The 16,024-nt window shown below is 40.6% G+C and overlaps 1 long non-coding RNA gene across 1 annotated transcript; it reads right to left on the bottom strand.

The window, feature by feature from the left end:
* Window positions 1–258: 258 nt before the first annotated feature.
* Window positions 259–15,163, bottom strand: LOC111549327. Its single transcript, XR_002733696.2, has 3 exons — window positions 15,093–15,163; window positions 2,838–2,882; window positions 259–394 (listed from the first exon to the last, which is right to left on the bottom strand). It is a non-coding gene; the product is annotated as an uncharacterized LOC111549327 (long non-coding RNA).
* Window positions 15,164–16,024: the final 861 nt, after the last annotated feature.

Raw genomic sequence — 16,024 nt, 5'->3', positions numbered from 1 at the left:
ACAAGATGTGAAAGAAGATTTTGGACAAATGAAAGGTTCTATCTGGGAAAGAGATCCAATACATTATTAAGTGAAATAAGGGACAGAACAGTATGTAAAGTATCCCACTTTTCATATAAAAACAAGGAGAAAGTAAGAATCTACATTTCTATTTACTCGTGTATAAAGAAACTCTGGGAAAATATATAAGAAATTACCTGTGAGGGGTGTGGGGAATTAGTAGATAAGAGACCAAAATGGGAGATTGAATTTGCACACTGATTATCCAGAGCACTTCCTTGTTTGATTTTACAGCTACAGCAATCCATGATACGGTTGTGCTATAATTTGTTTAATTCAGACTTCTGTTGATAATATTTAGGTTGTTTCCAGTCATTTGCTAGTATAACCAATCCTGCAGTTAATCATGTAAAGGTTACCTCTTCAGAAAATTTAATTTTAAACATAAGTAAAACTTTCAGTAACAACAACAACAATAACAACAAATCCAGAGATAAAAAGCAAATACTTTCAAATGAAAACTCTCACTTAAGTATAGACAGTAGGGGTGAAAATACGAATGATATTGCCTGGATGCTATGGCTCACACCTGTAATCCCAACACTTTGGGAAGCCGAGGCCGGAGAATCACTTGAACCCAGGAGTTTGAGACCAGCCTGGGCAACATAGTGAGACTCCATCTGTTAAAAAATAAAATATAAGTTAATTAATTAATTAAAATATAAACAATATAAACAGTGGAAGTCTTAGACATGGCCAAGTCCAAGGCCAGGCATGGTGGCTCAAACCTGTAATCCCAGCACTTTGGGAGGCCGAGGTGGGCAGATCATTTGACGTAAGGAGTTCAAGACCACCCTGGCCAATATGGCGAAACCCAATCTCTACTAAAAACACAAAAATTAGCCAGGTGTGGTGGCTTGCGCCTGTAGTCCCAGGTACTTGGGAGGCTGAGGCAGGAGAATTGCTTTAACCTAGGAGGCAGAGGTTGCAGTGAGCTGAGATCACACCACTGCACTCCAACCTGGGCAACAGAGCAAGACTGTATCAAAAATTAAAAAAAAAAAAAAAATGTGATCAAGTCCAGGACGAATAGTTGACATTCTCACTCTCCTTCCCATCCCCACACCATAATCCAAATGCATGCTTCTGGGGCTCCAGCTGTCTTACTTAAGTATGAAGAAGCATTCAGACCAGATGCAGTAGCTCATGTCTGTAATCCCAGCACTTTCGGGGCACAAGACGAAAGGATCTGAGGTTGGAGAGTCACTTGAGGCCAGGAATTGGAGACTAGCCTGAGCAACATAGCAAGACCTTGTCTCCAAAACCCTTGTTTTTTTTTTTTCAATTAGCTGGGTGTGGTAGCATGTGCCTATAGTCTTAGTTACTTGGGAACCTAATGGGAGAGAATCGCTTGAGCCCAGGAGTTTGAGGCTACTGTGAGCTAAGATTGTGCCACTGCACTCCAGCCTGGGTGATAGAACAAGACCTTTTTTCTTAAGAAAAAGAAGCAGCAGCAGCATCTGTATATCACCCATGCTCCATGCATTGGAAAGCCTTCTGTGTAGATGTAGAATCATGCCAAATGATTTTATCCACGTATAGGAATCAAAAGTTGTCCTAGTTAATTGATTGTCATTAGGAAACACTGTGTTTCCTGCCACAGATGTTACTTTTCTAGACTGGTAGGTGTGGCAAGGTAATTCATTAAAACATGAATTTGTTTTGGTTCTCTCTATAGTTTTAACCTCTTCAATTTTGGGGAGATAAGTCAGTTTTTGTCTCCTTGTCTCAGAGGTAATTTGTAGCTGAGCAGAAAGTAGGAGCTTCCTGAAGAAACGCACTCCATTTGATTTGTAAAAACCTCAACTCATAGAAGAGATGGCAATAAATGATCTGAATGAAGGAGAGTGCCTTTGAAAGTGGCAAGACTGGAAAAGGGTTAATTTCTCCAGTCTGGACAGTCTATAGAGTTTTAGAGAAGCAGGGACCCACTTCTGGTCTCTAGGCAAGGTCTCTGAGAGAATGGCTGCATGACTTTGGAGCCCTAAGTGCCAGGATCCCAACCCTGGTCACTTTCATTTCCAGTGAGAGGCCCAAGGTCAGTTTGCAACTGGATCTCTAGGAACCATTCAACAATAAGTATATCTGCGACAACCTCCATGGACTGGAGAATAGAGTTGTTTACTCTTTAAATCAGCTAGAAATGTTTTTAACTGCAAATAATTAAAAAAATTGTAAAACCGGCCGGGCGCTGTGGCTCAAGCCTGTAATCCCAGCACTTTGGGAGGCCGACACGGACGGATCACGAGGTCAGGAGATCGAGACCATCCTGGCTAACACGGTGAAACCCCGTCTCCAATAAAAAAATACAAAAAACTAGCCGGGCGAGGTGGCGGGCGCCTGTAGTCCCAGCTACTCGGGAGGCTGAGGCAGGAGAATGGCGGGAACCCGGGAGGCGGAGCTTGCAGTGAGCTGAGATCCGGCCACTGCACTCCAGCCTGAGCAACAGAGCGAGACTCCGTCTCAAAAAAAAAAAAAAAAAAAATTGTAAAACCAACATACAGTGGCTTAAACAAAGAGGATGTTTCTTTTTCTCTCACAACAGAATTCTGGAGGAAAGTGACTCTGGGAACGGGTCAGTGGCTCGGTGATGTTGGGACCACCAAGTCTGCAATTCTCCCGACCTGTTCTTCACGATTGTAAGATGACTGCTGCAATTTCAGGCATCGTGTCCATGTTAATGTCAGGAGGAAGAGAGGAAGAGGGAGCACTGGAATATTGCATTCATTTTGTCAGGAAAAGCAAAGCCTTTCCAGACAGCCCCGAAACCTGCTTACCTCTCATTGGCTGGCACCATCACTTGACCACTTGTCCACTCCCAGCTGCAAGGAAAGTGGCAAAGTAGAAGGTATTTGAGAACGTCTGCTGGGTTAGCCAAAACAATAGTGACTTCTACACCCAGTTTTCTGGGCACTGCTTAAGTATCCTTGATGCCTATGTGATCAGAGGGAGAACAAACCTCAATAATGAAACAGATTCAATTTCCATCACGCAGTGAGACACCATGGGAGTAGAACAAATTTTTAAAGAAAACAAATTGAAAAAGAAAATGCATTTTTGAAACAACAAAATCATAAAAGATGAAAGGTGGTATTTCCAGCATATCAGTTTGTGGTGGTAAATTGATTACCTTATACACAGGCCTCAGTGACTTTCTTCTCCTTACCTAATGAGTCATCTTTAAGTAAAGTAAAGAAGCAAGAGCAGCAACAGACGCTTCCTAACAAGAAGTTACCAAATCTGTTCACCACAAACCTGAGAATTCAGCTGTGGGCATTTGGACACCAGCAATGAACATGAAACTCAGCTTATGAGGCACATTTGGCTAAAGGTCAAGGTGACTTAAAGTTCATCATAGGACCTCTACAATTTGCAAAGCAGGTGGCTGGATAGGGACTCCTTCCAAGTCTCATTTGATTGGATAATGTCTATGTTTTAAGTATCAGAAGCGAGTCTTTCTCTGTTAAATGAAGTCAGTTCCACTAAAACCCTAATCTTGTTTGGCAGGCACTCCATATTTCTTAATTTTTATTCCATGCTGTATATTCTTTTAGACTTGATTTTCACTTTTTTTTTTCTTTTTTCCTGTAAGTTTATCTTTGTTGTGAAACAAAGTGCCCTGGTTAGAAGGACGGGTTTGTGGGCTGCTGGTGGTGGGACAACAGCAGTCCTTCCAAGTCTTCCTCCCATCGCTCTGTTAGCTCTCTCTCTGTTTTTAATTAGCATTACACCAGTTGATTCTGTTGTCTCTTAACCCTGGTTCTGTACCCCCTTCCTCTTTTCTTTTCGTTACTCCACTCCTGTTTTCTCTTGTACTGCTTTTCCAAGAAATGCCTTGTCTCCTCATCAGTTGACTGTCTTCTCTTTCCAGAGGGACCATGAAGGTGCCGGCCTAAGGAACCCATAAAACGTGGGAACAGACAAACAAGCTGCTGCCTATTACAGAGATAGATAATTAAGTTCAGACCATTACATGCAATTCATCAGCTTATCTTTTTCAGACTTTATATAAGAAGTAATTTCCCAATGGTCACCACTTGCCAGCTGCAACTTTGATGCATATTGCAAAGTTAGATTAGATTGATGGGGACCCTTTGAACTCTTCCCAGGGAATTATCTTTATAATACTACGGTTTTCTCTATAGCATGATCATATTGTTAATATTGGTTATAAGGTCATATGGTTAGTATTGGTGGCTCACAGCTGTAATACCAGCACTTTGGGAGGCCGAGGTGGGAGGATCACTTGAGCCCAGGTGTTCAAAACCAGTCCTGGAAACATAGTAAGACCTTATCGCTACAAAAAAAATTAAATAAATAAATAAAAAGATTAGCTGGGCATGGTGGCACATGTCTGTAGTTCTCACTACTTGGGAAACTAAGGTGGGAGGATTGCTTGAGCTTGGGAGGTTGAGACTGCAGTAAGCTGTGGTTGTGCCACGGCACACCAGCCTAGTGACAGAGTGAGACACTGTCTCAAAAAAAAAAAGAAAAAAAAAGTACCTGTAAGGTCTTTGGGATTTCTAAGATGAAAGGTGTCACATAGTTGAATGAATTCACTTAGAGAGACAGAAGGCAACTACAGGGAATATTACGTACATCATGGAGCTGAAAGCACTAAGGCCTGTGGAGTTATTCTCAGTGACACGTAGTTGAAGGCAGTGGTCCACATGTTTTGAACATGGTTTCTCCCAGGTGAAAAGGATGAGTAATTTGTTCTCCTTCATGTGTGTGTATGTAGGTCTTACACACAGCAGATTTGCCACAAAACAAATGAAGATTACACTTTGGGTCCGTCTCCCACATGAGCCCCTTCCAAAGTTCTGTCTGCTAATTTTACATTTTGTAATTTCTTATTATTTTTCCTTAAAGAAGGCTCCTCCAATTGCATAAGCTTCAAGCCTCACAAAATTTGGATCCATACCCGAGTCAACATACAATACAATTTTCCATTTCTAACTTTTAGTTGTACCTAGTGTTTTATTGGAAATGATCAAGCACATGAGTGGTGTCTTTTTCAAAAATTTACTTTATTTGCTTCTCTAGCTTCATCGTTAGTTATGCAGTTAAATCTAACCATTTGGAGGTATTTTCATATAACCTCCATTGAGGATAATTTGGCTACAGCTTTTAAAATTATATATATATTTGTACAATTGTAAGCTGCCATATCTATAAAACTATTTGATAGACATAAGTTGAAAACACTCCAAGAGCTCATCAATAAAAGATTAAATTAATTATGATACATCCATATGAACACTGAGCAGCTGTAAAAAAAATGAGAAAGTAATTTATGTGCTGATATGGGAAGACTTCCAAGACATGTTGTTAAGTATAGAATGGTGTATAGAGTATGCTATATAGTATGGTAAAATGTTTAGGGATTCACATTTATATTTATAATTGTTTGTATTTACATAAAGTAATTCTGAAAGGATACAAAAAAACTAACAAAAGAGATTACCTATGGTAGTGTGGGGCTTGGGGATTGGATGGGTGAGAAACAGTAGTGGAAATGCGATATTGTACAGTTTTAGGCATTATACATATATAAAAACATGGGAGTGTATTACCTACTCAAAAAGTGAAATTAACAAAGATGCAAGCAACTATTTGGAGATTCCTTCCCATTTCAATGTATCTATATTCTTTCAGCCCTCAAAGTCATTATAAATGTCATTATAATAACTTCATCAAACTTCCCCTATAATGAGAATCTTACCATTCTCCTAACTCCAGTAGCACTGTAATCCACCTCTGTTAGGACACATAATTCTTCATCATGTGTGGTTATTATTTGCAGATATCATCTTCAAGGCTGTTCTCTATTTACCACCTGCCATTTTTGTTCTCACCTCTACATGACCTTCACATTTTATTTCTCTCAGTTTTTTTGCACAAGCTACATTCCCTTCCACAGAGAAGGCTTCCCTGACCCCTTTCACTTGGTTAGATTACCTTGCTATTCTTTTCTGTCTTTCTACATTCCTTTTCAAAATACTTATCTCACTTGTTATTACCCATAATGTCCATCTTCTTTACTCAAGAGTCTAGACAAAAAGCTCCACGCCAGCCTCGGCTGTGTTAGTATTGTTTACGTCTGTGTTCCTAGTGCTTAGTAAAACACCTAGCAAGGGTTAATAAGTACTTGTTGACTGGAAGGGAATGACTTCCTTCCCTTACTTGGGAGTGATTTCCTTACAGGCAAGATATGTCAACCTTCTATAGCCCACATAAAATAAAGGACAATATCACCTATTGGATAAAAGACAAAAGTTTACATATGAGTTTTGTCATTTACCATACCAGTTCTGGGATCTTAACTTTTTAGCCTCTCTGGGCTTCAGGGTTCTCATCTACGTTAAGTTTTTAATTCATTCAGTCATTCAATAAATATGTATGGAATGCTTAGCATGTGCCACTAGTCTAGCAACTGTGGATACAGAAGTATGCAAGGCAGAATAGTACTTGCTATCTGAAACACACAGTCTAATTGGGGTGGGGAAAGAGTTGGTGGGGAGGGTCACAGTAAACACATAAGCCAAACAAACAAAAATTACAGGTAGTGATAAAGGTCATGGCAGAGCAATTGAAGGTGATTAATTCAGAAAGGCCAGGAAGGGACTCTCTGAAGCGATCATATCTGAACTGAGTTTTTGAGTAAACGAAATGAGATAGTGTCTGTGAATGTCTTAGAATCAGGTCTGGCATGCAATAAATGTCATAAATGATAAGTATTCTATTTATAAAAGCTTGTCAAAAAACGAACCAAAAATACAAGCAGATTGTCTTTCACGTATAAAATGCTATAGTTGCAACATTTATATGTATTTGTATAGTGAGAAAGCATATTACATGTATATTACATTTTATTTGAGTAAGTTATTTTTTAACTGAAGGAATCTCCTATTTTGGTTCTGAAATAGTTAATGTTCCTTTTAAGTAGTCTCATTTATACCTTGAGAGTGATTTAATTACCCACAGCATCTGTTTAACATTGTACTCCAGAGAAATCGCAGAAACGTATGCAACATTGGTTGTTCATAAGTAGATTCAGTGTTCTCTAAGGTCTCAAGAACCTCTGAGTTCTTACATGTTTGTTACATCTGAGCTAATGAAGAAATAGCCAGGGGTAAGGAACTGAGAAAGAGACTATGGATGTCTCAACACAAAAACATTCCAGGATTGTAAAAAATATCTGACAAGTCACATCTTCCCGGTGTGGTAGTAAAATAACTGGAGTGTATTGGATGGTATAAGCAACTGAAGAGGGTTAAGAATGGCCTCTGTGGCTAGGCACAGTGGTTCACGCCTGTAATCTCAACACATTGGGAGGCTTACGTGGAAGAATCACTTGAACCCAGGAGTCTGAGACCATCTTGGGCAACATAGAAAGACCCCTATCTCTACAAAAAAAATTAGCAGAACCTGGTGGTGCATGTCTGTGGTCCCAGCTACTAAGGAGGCTGAGGTGGGAGGATTGCTTGAGCCCAGGAGATTGAGGCTGCAGTGAGCCAAGATCACACCACTGCACTCAAGCCTGGGTGATGGAGCAATATCCACTCAAAAAAAGAAAGAAGAAAGAAAGGAAGAAAGGAAAGAAGAAAGGAAGGAAAGAAGAAAGCAAGGAAGGAAGGAAGGAAGGAAGGAAGGAAGGAAGGAAGGAAGGAAGGAAAGAAGGAAAAAAAAGTCTCTGTGCCAGGCATTTCTCATTTAATCCCTAAAAAACAAAAAACGTAGGCAGTAGGTGGCTGCCTCAAGTTGGATTCTTCAGAAGCTGAACCTTAGACACAGGAGAGACAAGTGTAAGTTGGGGAAAAGTCCCTTTTCCAGGTAAAGTCTCTGCCTGGGTTGGGGGATTCTAGGGTAATGTGTAAATTACACATAGAAGTTTGTCCTTGTTTGAAGTTAGGGAATTAGGCTTTCAAACTTCTGCACCAGTCACTCACTGGCTATGACCCCAAGCAGCTCCAGCAGCCCAAGGGCAGTTCCCCAAAGATGGCCACAGATATGGGCTGGGCGAGCAAATGACAGAGGGGCTTCCTGCACAGAAACGATAAAGGAGGCCCAGGGAATCAGGGCAGAGCGCTACCCGTGCTCTACAGCATTCATATCCCCAATTTACATAGGAGAAAATCTGACACTCAGAGAGGTCCAGTACTTCATTAAAGGTAACTATTTAAGGGACAGAGCTTTGATACACACCCAGACAGGTTGACTCCACAGTTCATGCTCACTCTTCTCTACCAAATGTACCTCCCTTTCCTGACCATCAGTTATATATTCAGGAACATATTCTTTATTTATATAAACAGACATTATTACCTAGATTCCTGAGGCAGAAGATTCTATTAGGAATTGTAGTGAAACGTATTTGGGGATCGCTAGAAAAGCACTGCCTAAAATCAATGTAATGCAAGCTACTTGTGTAATTTAAAATTTACTAGTGCTATCAATTAAAAGGAAAATAAATAAAAGAAATTAAATTCAATAATATATTTTATTTTACCCAACATATCCAAAATATTATTATTTCAACATATCAATGTTTTAAAATGTACAATTTTTTTATACAATGTATTTTTGTGTCCTTTACACTTGTAGCATATCTCAATTTGGTTGTGAAATATTTATCAAAAATATTGCCAGGTGTGGTGGCTCACAGCTGTAATCCCAGCACTTTGGGAGGTAGGCAGATTACTTGAGATCAGGAGTTGGAGACCAGCCTGGCCAACATGAAACCTCATCCATATTAAAAATACAAAAATTAGCCTAGCATGGTGGCACATTCCTGTAATTCCAGCTACTTGGGAGGCTGAGGCAGGAGAATTACTTGCACCATGGAGGCAGTGGTAGCAGCGAGCAGAGATCATACCACTGCACTCCAGCCTGGGCAACCGAGCGAGAGTCCATCTCAAAAAAAAAACTTGATGTGAATTTAGATTTCATACGATTTACAACTGAAAAAGTAGATTCACACAGCCAAGTTAGTCCAAGCACACTTAAAACTTTCTATAACTGCATCAAGTATCATTTTTAAAATTTAAAAATATTAAAATTAAATATTAAAAAATTAGTTCCTCAGTCGCACTAGTCATATTTCAAATGCTCAATAGTTTTACAAGGCCGGTGGCTACTATATTGAAGAGTATAGAAAATTTTTCCTATGAAAAGGTGCGAGGATGTGATTCAGTATACCATCAAGAATCAAACCAGTCAACCAATAGGTAAATATTGAATGTCTCTCACCTGTTGCATGTAGTAGATATAGTGGCAGCTACAACACCCTTGGCCAGGACCAGTTAGCTATAAGGACTTTGCAATTGGAGTTACATGGAAAGAATAAGAATTGGCCATGCTCTAGGTGCAGTGGCTCACGCCTGTAATCTCAACACTTTGGAAGGCCGAGGCGGGTGGATCAGCTGAGGTCAGGAGTTCGAGACTGGCCTGACCAACATGGTGAAAACCCGCCTGTACTAAAAAAAATACAAAAATTAGCCAGGCATGGTGGTGGGCACATGTAGTCCCAGCTACTCGGGAGGCTGAGGCAGGAAAATCGCTTGAAGCAGGGAGGTGAAGGTTGCAGTGAGACGAGATCATGCCATTGCACCCCAGCCTGGGGGACAAGAGTAAGATTCCATCTCAAGAAAAAAAAAAAAAAAAAAAAATTGGCCACTTTCATAGCTTTGGATCAGAGCTACTCAGGAAGAAGGTAAAATTGGCTTTTATTTGACCTTTGGTAAATAGCCAATTTGCAATACTTGATTTTCATCTCAGTAATACATCCTGGAGGCCTAGTTACCTGGTGCATTTTGTAATCTGGTAAGAAGCTCTGCAGCAAACCCAAGAGCACTGATAAGTGGCCGCTTTAACCCTATAACCTTTCCTGTACACCATGGATAGTACTGGAAGCCCAGCAAGGTGCTAGAATATGAAAGCACTAGAAAAAAATCTGTCATCTGTCTAAACATACATGTAGGTTTATGCTCAAAAGATATGAGTATGTTTCCAAAAGGCAAGTTCAGAATGTTCGTGATAGAACTATTGTTAGCCAAAAACTAGACATTATTCCAACACAAATCGAGAGTAGAATTCTTTAATAAACAGTGGGATTTTCTGGACTATTCATGCTGTGAAATACCATTCAGTGGTGAGAATGAAATACCTACCGCTATATCCAGTAATATGGATGAATCTCACAAACATTATAATGAGTAAAAAAAGTCAAATACAAAAAACAACAAAATGTAGAATTCTATTTGTACACAGTTTAAAAACAGGGAAAGTGAATGTTTTATTTTAGGAGTCAGGAGAGTCATTATCCCTGGCAGAGAATGGGGGGTAATGATTAGAAAGCGGCATAACAAGGGCTCCCAAGGTATTGGTAATGCTCTGTTTTGTAATCTGAATGCCAGTTATACAGATGCTCACTTAATGAAAATACTTACTGTCCACATACTTTTCTGTATGAGTCATACTTTTAAAAAATATATGCTGGGCACGGTGGCTCAAGCCTGTAATCCCAGCACTTTGGGAGGCCGAGACGGGCGGATCACGAGGTCAGGAGATCGAGACCATCCTGGCTAATACTGTGAAACCCGGTCTCTACTAAAAAATACAAAAAACTAGCCGGGCGAGGTGGCAGGCGCCTGTAGTCCCAGCTACTTGGGAGGCTGAGGCAGGAGAATGGGGTAATGGGGTAAACCCGGGAGGCGGAGCTTGCAGTGAGCTGAGATCCGGCCACTGCACTCCAGCCCGGGCGACAGAGCGAGACTCCGTCTCAAAAAAAAAAAAATAAAATAAAAATAAAAAATAAAAAATATATTTAAGCAATGAATTCATTCATCCATGCATTCACTCATGTATTAATTCTCCTGAAGACAAACAGAGTTCTCTATTCTAGAACTCTAAAGGTAAGCTAGGCATGTAAGAAAGTCAAAGTCATCATTCTATGCTGTGATTCCACCTTCTGAAAATTCAGACTTCCTTCTCGGAGGCAGAGGAAGGAAAACCAAGCAGAATACAGAGCTGGGGACTCCATGAGAATAGGAGGTGGTAAAAAAGAACTTTTGTGCTTATTGAGGTTCCTTTGCTTGGCCTGTCCTCCCCTCACCTCTGCCTAATGAAATACTAACCTCCTTCAAGTTCCATTCATGACGACTTCTTCTCAAACAAAAATTACCTTGCCTTATTCTAAATTTTGAGGACATTTGTCTGTGCTACTCCTAGTTTATTTCCATGCATTATAATAATTTCTAGAAAGCAGTGCAATGTTGTGTTCAAAATCTTGGGCTGCAGAGTTCAAGCAGGGTTCAAGACCTTCCATCACTTGCTGTGTGACCTGGAGCAAATGGCTTAATCACTATGGATTTGTTTCCTCAGTTGTAAAATGAAGGTGATAATAGCTGGACCCATGTAATAAGCTGTTATGGAGATGAAAAGAGATAATGGATGTACAGATGCTGGAAATCAGTAAAATCTCAGGAAATGTTTCCTATTATTATTGAGTACTATCTACTCTAGCATATAATAGCTTCCTGAAGAATATGGAACATGACTCAGAGAACTTACAGTGAATAAACTCATTACAGACATCTCACGTTGGCTTGCCTTACATGTAGTCATGTTCTTTTTTTCTCATACACTAGCTTAAACTCCTCCAGAACAGGACCTACAACTTATTCATTGTAATATTCCTCACACAGCATAACACTGGGTTTTAGGCTATATAGATGGGTTATAATCTCATTTTATTAATGAGTTGAATCCACTGAGGAAGGCTTGCCCTTTCTCATTTGGCAATGCTCAAAGCAAACCAAAGATAACTTCTATAAACTCCCCCTGTGAATTCTCTTATCTCTAGGGTGACCAACCATTCTAGTTCATGAAGGGCTGTCCTAGTTTTGGCACTGAAAGTCCCATGATTCTGGAAACCTCTCAGTCCTGGACAAACCAGACCTGTTGATCTCCCTCCCTGCCTCTGTGTCCATATACTCAGGCTAGCTTGTTTGTTTGTTTGTTCATTTGTTTGTTTGTTTGAGATGGAGTTTTGCTCTTGTTGCCCAGGCTGCAGTGCAATGGAGCGATCTCGGCTCACTGCAACCTCCGCCTCCCAGGTTCAAGTGATTCTCCTGCCTCAGCCTCCTGAGTAGCTGGGAATACAGGCACCTGCCAACACACCCAGCTAATTTTTGTATTTTTAGTAGAGACAGGGTTTCATCATGTTGGCCAGACTGGTCTTGAACTCCTGACCTCAAGTGATCCACACACCTCTGCCTCCCAAAGTGTTGGGATTACAGGTGTGAGCCACCGCACCTGGCCGCTTGTTGTTTTTATTGATGAATCATCCTTGCTCCTATCTAAAGCTAAGACTTCGTTCTGGTTGGCATTTTCTCTACTTACTCAAGTACCGGGCTCTTGAAATTCTCCTCCCTCTTTCCTGCATCATCAATATTTTTCCTTCTACTGAACCACTTCCATTAGCACGTAAACACGCTATAATTTTTTCCTATTAAAAAATGCTTTAAGAGGCCTGGTATGTTGGCTCACGCCTGTAATCCCAGCACTTTGGGAGACTGAGGTGGACAGATCTCTTGAGCTCATGAGTTCGAGACCAGCCTAGGCAATAAAGTGTGACTCTGTCTCAATAAAAAAAAAAATAGCCAAGTATGGTGGCTCATGCCTACAGTCCCAGCTACTCAGAAGGCTGAGGTGGGAGGATGGCTTGAGCCTGGGAGGCAGGACTTGCAGTGAGCTGAGATCACGCCACTGTACTCTAGACTGAGCTACAGAGCCTCACCAAATAAATAAATAAATAAATAATAAAAAGCCTTAAAAATTAAAAACATCTGAAGTTGTTTCCTGACAAACCTGACAAAAACAAGAAATGGGGAAAGGATTCCCTATTTAATAAATGGTGCTGGGAAAATTGGCTAGCCATAAGTAGAAAGCTGAAACTGGATCCTTTCCTTACTCCTTATATGAAAATTAATTCAAGATGGATTAGAGACTTAAATGTTAGACCTAAAACCATAAAACTCTAGAAGAAAACCTAGGTAATACCATTCAGGACATAGGCATGGGCAAGGACTTCATGTCTAAAATACCAAAAGCAACGGCAGCAAAAGCCAAAATTGACAAATGGGATCTAATTCAACTAAAGAGCTTCCGCACAGCAAAAGAAACTACCATCAGAGTGAACAGACAACCTACAGAATGGGAGAAAATTTTTGCAATCTACTCATCTGACAAAGGGCTAATATCCAGAATCTACAAAGAACTCAAACAAATTCGCAAGAAAAAAACAAACAACCCCATCAAAAAGTGGGCAAAGGATATGAACAGACACTTCTCAAAAGAAGACATTCATACAGCCAACAGAAACATGAAAAAATGCTCATCATCACTCGCCATCAGAGAAATGCAAATCAAAACCACAATGAGATACCATCTCACACCAGTTAGAATGGCAATCAATAAAAAGTCAGGAAACAACAGGTGCTGGAGAGGATGTGGAGAAATAGGAACACTTTTATGCTGTTGGTGAGACTGTAAAGTAGTTCAATCATTGTGGAAAACAGTGTGGCAATTCCTCAAGGATCTAGAACTAGAAATACCATTTGACCCAACCATCCCATTACTGGATATATACCCAAAGGATTATAAGTCATGCTGCTATAAAGACACATGCACACGTATGTTTATTGCGGCACTATTCACAATAGCATAGACTTGGATTCAACCCAAATGTCCATCAGTGACAGACTGGATTAAGAAAATGTGGCACATATACACCATGGAATACTATGCAGCCATAAAAAGGGATGAGTTCAGGACATGCATGCAGCTGGAAACCATCATTCTCAGCAAACTATCGCAAGAACAGAAAACCAAACACCACAGGTTCTCACTCATAGATGGGAACTGAACAATGAGAACACTTGGACACACGAAGTGGAACATCACACATCAGGGCCTACTGTGGGGAGGGGGGAGGAGGGAGGGATAGCATTAGGAGATATACCTAATGTAAATGACGAGTTAATGGGTACAGCACACCAACATGGCACAAGTATACATATGTAACAAACCTGCACATTGTGCACATGTATCCTAGAACTTAAAGTATAATTTAAAAAAAAAATTAAAAACATCTGAACTTGTTTCCAGACACAGGTAAAAAATAATAATAATAAAAAAATAAAAACAATAACAAAATGTCCCAAGCCTACATCTCCTTCAAGCTACCACCCCAGTTCTTGGCTCCCCTTTATAATAAAACTCCTTAAATGAATCGTCTATACACGGTCTCCACTTCCAATTCCCCTTTTCTCATTACTTGTTGAACTACTTCAATCAGGTTTTTATTCTCAACTCCCCACAGAAATAGGTCTTGTCACAATTTGCCAATGATCTGGAATTTTCCTAGACTACGGAATTATGAGAAATAAACTTCTATTGTAATAAACCATTGCATTTTGTTGTTATTGTTTGCATCACAGATGTCAATCTTAGCTTAAGTAGTAGAACTAAGAACAACCATATTTATGTATCTTTAATGTATATGCCTCCCTCCACTTCACACTTGTACTGCCAACTGTCTACTGAGCAACCAATGGAATGTGCAGTACGCATCTCACACTTAACATGTAAATACTAAATTTGTCATTTCCTCCCCTGAGTAGACTTCTCTGTCAGAAAACGTTTCACCCTTCTTCCTGCTCGGAGCTGAAGCCATGGGGTCATCCCTGATACCTCTCTTGTTCCCATATTCCACAGCCAATCCACCAGGAAAGGCAATTATCATCTCTCACCGGATTACTGCTATAGCTTTCTGACTGGTCTTGCTGCTTCCTCCCTGGCCCTGCCATGTTTTATTCCCAACACAGAAACCACAACAATCCTCTAAGAACACAGGTCAGAGTAAGTCACTGTTCTGCACAAAACTTCCACTAGGCTTCTCATCTCATTCAGAGTCAAATCCAGAGCCCCTACCTTGCCCTACACAGCCAGATGCTTTGTTCTGTTACCTGTCTGATCCCATCTCTGGCTTCCTCCCTCCTCCTTCACTCCCCCAGCCAAGCTGGTACCCTTGGTCTTCCTTAAACATCACAGCCACTCCCCGCTCAGCGAACTCCACACTCAGGGATCAAGCACTGACTGTTCCTCCTGCCCAGAAGCTTCTCCCCCAGAGAATGATATGACTCACTTCTACACATTCTCAGTCTCTCCTCAAATTTTAAACTTTTCATTTTTCATTTTAAATCATTCTTGTGTTGATCTAAGAAATACCTTTCATGCAATAGACACTGTATTGGAAACTTGAAGATGAACATGAAATGGCCTCTGCCCTCAGTAAACTGCTAAATTGGACTAGAGAACTGGCTTTCCAGGAAGGTTTCCTAGAAGAAGCAGGCCTGGAACTGAAGCTTGAAGGAAAAAAAAGAGTTAATTGGGAGTGGGAAGGGAGGGGTGGCAAGGCGAGTACCTCTTAGGGAGAGAGCAATTGAGTATATGTGTGGATATGACAGAGTATGACATATTAGGAGGCTGCAAGATTAGCCTTATCTGTCCCCAGAACCTGGTCATGTGCTATGACATGAGCACTAGAGATAACTCACTGAACCGCAGGGGATGGGAGGGAGAGGAAAGAATCACCCTAGAGGCAAGTCTGACGTCAGACTACCTCTAGAGTGGTGCAAGAGAGGAAGCCAACAGCAGCACACAGATATGGAAACTGCTGGAAACTGCAGAGCACTGCAAGTGACAAGCAGGGACACTCAGATAAGCAATTAGGATGAGAAGCCCGTTAGGAAGAAGGAAAGACGGCTCAACATATGAGCAGAATTCAAGAACATGAATTCTTTGGAGATGCAAAGTTCAGAGACAATAATACTCTGTTACACTGACAGCCCTCAATGAACGATTTTTGCTGGTATTCATGCCCTTGCCAAGCCTCTCC

Source organism: Piliocolobus tephrosceles, chromosome 3 (genome assembly GCF_002776525.5).
Source record: "Piliocolobus tephrosceles isolate RC106 chromosome 3, ASM277652v3, whole genome shotgun sequence".
Taxonomy (NCBI): Eukaryota; Metazoa; Chordata; class Mammalia; order Primates; family Cercopithecidae; genus Piliocolobus; species Piliocolobus tephrosceles.
This window is presented reverse-complemented; position numbering and strand designations above follow the sequence as displayed.